The sequence below is a fragment of the Leptonychotes weddellii genome, chromosome 3, assembly GCF_054177405.1.
Source record: "Leptonychotes weddellii isolate Sample4059 chromosome 3, ASM5417740v2, whole genome shotgun sequence".
Lineage (NCBI taxonomy): Eukaryota > Metazoa > Chordata > Mammalia > Carnivora > Phocidae > Leptonychotes > Leptonychotes weddellii.
This window is the reverse complement of record NC_138371.1, coordinates 56,036,275-56,039,753: the sequence shown is the minus strand read 5'-3', so window position 1 is coordinate 56,039,753 and position 3,479 is coordinate 56,036,275. Positions and strand designations below refer to the sequence as shown.

The following is a 3,479-nucleotide window of genomic DNA, read 5'->3' as shown; positions in this document are numbered from 1 at the left end:
CATCTACCAAAGTACATATTCCCAAAAGGTACCTAACCCCAGAGGTTAAATAGCGATTATACCTCATATCATGTGGCTACTTAGTGAAATTCGAATCCGGATTTGATTCCAACAAATGGGCATCCTTCAAAACCTGTTGCCTAGCAACAAATCGATCCTAGAGACTTCCCAAGTGATGAAAAGCAACCAATTCCTTCCTAGAAGCCAAGCGTGAGGGACTATTAGAATTTTCTAATAGAAGTGCTCCCCACCCCCTTTTGTGACCCAAACAGTTATTTAGGCCGTAAAACCTCCCATTGGCCGAGGTCAATTTCACATCCTAAGACTTTCCCCCCCGCTGGGGGAAGAGGAGGGTCCAAGACTCCCAGGAAATTCATAATTTTCTTGGAACGACCTCAAGTTAGGTACCAAGTCCTGCAGGCGACATTTGTTCATCCACAACTAGGGATAAACCTCTCTCCCAAACTCAAGACTTCTTTTACTTCACAATTTTAAAACAGGAACGAGGCCACCCCGCCCTTTTCCCTCTCCCTGCCAAGAAAAGGATCAGGTATGGACAACGACATTCCAATTCCCCTCCTTTCTTCATTTCTCAAAGTAACGGGTGCAAGTGCGGACGTGTGTCCGAGATTTTATACACCCAAAGCGCGGCGCGGCGGAGCAGCTGGGCTCTCCCGAACCCGGGTTTCTCGCCCCGTCCCCTTCGTGATTCCCCGAGCTTGCTCCGCCCCCGTCCCGCCCCCGCCCTGCCCCTCAGCCCCGTCCCAGGCTCGCCCCGCCCCGCCCCCTCAGCCCCGTCCTCGCCTTGCACCGCCTCCCCAGGCTTGCCTCGTAGGCCGGCGGGAGGCTCGTCTCGTCCGGCCTCTCGCGTCTCGCGCCCTCCAGCGCTACCTAGGCGCGTCCCGCCTCCTCCCCGCCCCTCAGCCGCTCTCCCAGCTTGCCCCGCCCCCGCCCGAGCGTTCCTTCCGCCTCTGCCCTCCGCTGCTCCCCGGGCTCCAGCGGCCCGCGGTCTCATCTCCATGGCGACGCTGTGTCTCCGGTTCCTCGCTCCGAACTCCGCGCGAACCGCGAGCTGGGCTGGCCTGCGGTGTCTGCCCTGCGGACCGGCGGTGTGAGAGGACCACGAGCGGGTAAGAGGCGCTGCGGCGACTGCGGGTCGCCCTCTCCCCACCCTCGCGTGCGGACAGACCCAGCCCTGGCCTCCGACTCCCCCGGGCCCCGCGCCTGAACACGCAAACTTCTCTGCCCCCTCCAGGTCCCGGCTCCGGAGCTTCACGGCTGCCGAGGCGGCGCGCGAGAAGGTAGGCTCCGCGCGGCTGCTGGGGCACCTCGGACTTGGCTTCCTCCTTTGGCTATAGTCAGGCACTCAGGAAAGGATATAGTATTTGTGTCTACATGGGTGTGAGTGATAACTAGGCAGTTCAGACCACCATTCTCTGACCTGCCGATTCGCATGCGCAAACTGCTCCCCATCCCCCAAAACAGTGAACATAGCCTTGTTGCATCTCAGAACTTCAGCTACTTCGCTCCATGCTTGACCCCCACTCCCCTCCTTTTTTAAAAAGCATTTTTTCTTTTATCTGTTTTTTTTTCTTACTTTTTTGGGGAAACAGCTTAATGACCAGTAGGAGCCAGCATTCACTGATTGTACTTAGGATGCCATTACTTGCTAGACATAACTTGCTCGGCCCCAAAAAAATTCTTGTGGAATTTGGACAAATCATTGGATCTCCCCGGGCCGTGTTTTCATCTTGTGTAAAATGAGGGGCTAACAGTGGATCACTTCTAAGGTCCGGTCTTCAGCCTTCTGTGAGGTGACAAAACTGACTTGAGATTTCCAAAATCAAGATGTGTGGCCTTTGATTGCTACTACTACTCTGCTCGGCGCCGCTGTGGCACTTAAATTAACACAGGGCATAATTACAAATTTATCGTTTGACTTCCCAGAGGGCATAGGTGAGTTGGGCCAATTTGTTCTTACCCCAAGAGACCCCTGGGAGTGGCTTTTAAAAAATAAACCTGAAAAAGACACTGAAAATGTCTTTTGATTTGTTTCATTCTCCTAAAAACCAAATGGAATGACCCCCAAATCCACATTTATTTATTTATTTAATCAGTCAATCTCAGGAAAACAAAGTTAAGATTTTTCCAGAGGTGCATTCCCACACCTTTGTAGGGATTCCACTGCACTACTCCAGAATTCCAGAGCTTCCTATCCCTACCCCTCACCGCCACCGTTTGAGCTAAATGCTCAGTGTTTTCTCCCCCTTATTTGCTCTGTCCAGTCTCAAGTGTGCACTTAGAACTGGCTCTCTTAGAGTTCACCTTCAGCACCGTCCTTGCTAGGTGGTAGGTAATAATGTAATAGGAGAAGGAGTTGTAGTAATTATAATTGTAGTAGGAGATAGGTGTTATTATTTGTTATAGCTATTTATATTAATCTTCCCAGTAACTCTATGAGGTAGGTAGTATTTTTGTCCTCATTTTACAGTTAAGGAAAGTGAATCATAGAGAGGTTAAAGAACTGGATGAGTTCACAACAATTTGCTGAGATATGAACATAGACAATCTGACTCTGGAGTCTGGGCTCCTAGCTCTACATTGTACTGTAAAGGAAATACATAAAATTTATATGTTGTCACTTTTAAATATGAATGTAAATGATAGATGATCATTGAAACCATTTTTATACACATTTGAGACTATGCAATGAAGATTGCCCCTGAATCCTTTTGTGTCCACACTAGGCTCCCCGAGGTTGGAGGATGGTGCTTAATCAGCTCTGTCTCTTCATCAGTTGCAGGGCCTGAGCATCTAGCTATCTATTTCTTAATTCATTCTTTGCCTAGTAGAATTCTAGGTGGCTTATAAAAACAAATAGTACAAAAGGATAAATTGCACAAATGGGATGGAGGAACATGTATATATCTTCCAGTATTACAAGAGAAACCTAAAATGAGAATTTCGTGAAATCTGAATTTTGAATGCTGGTAACTCATTTTATGAAAGTTTTTCGAAACCTATAGAATCCAAATAAAACCTATTTGGCCCTGTTGGCTGCTGGTTAGTGAACATTTACCTGGAGAAGTAAGGGGATGAGATGTGTTATGCTCTTTTTTTAGTACTAAGTCCTTATAATCTGGTGTGCGTATCTTAAATTGAACCAATCAGATATCAGGTGTTTAACAGACACATATGTCTAGTGGCTACAATATTGGATAGCAAAGATCCAGTTTAATACTTTATTTTTCTTTCTTGCTTTCTTTCTATTTAACAAATATTTATTGAGCACCAGTTTATGTGGTACTTGAGTTTTTCTGTTCTTTGTAGCCAAAAAAAACCCTAGCTGAACTAATTGGGCCTTTGACTGGGGTTTTTGTTGAGTCAATTTTTCCAAAAGGCTACAACTATATCACACAAAACTCATGTTTTGTACCATGTGTATAAGATCTGTCTGGAATGAGAGAGAAGAATGAGGC

General features: G+C 47.3%; 1 protein-coding gene across 10 annotated transcripts in view; it reads left to right on the top strand.

The window, feature by feature from the left end:
- Positions 1–987: 987 nt before the first annotated feature.
- Positions 988–3,479, top strand: part of ERICH2 (glutamate rich 2) — a 31,151-nt gene continuing 28,659 nt past the window's right edge. For 5 of the 10 annotated variants that reach the window (XR_014143562.1, XM_081814209.1, XM_081814205.1 and 2 more), the window contains exon 1: positions 988–1,301. The gene's annotated coding sequence lies outside the window, so the exon portion shown is untranslated. The remainder of the gene's footprint in view (positions 1,302–3,479) is intronic. The other 5 variants (XM_081814212.1, XM_081814207.1, XM_081814214.1 and 2 more) reach the window with 4 other exon arrangements.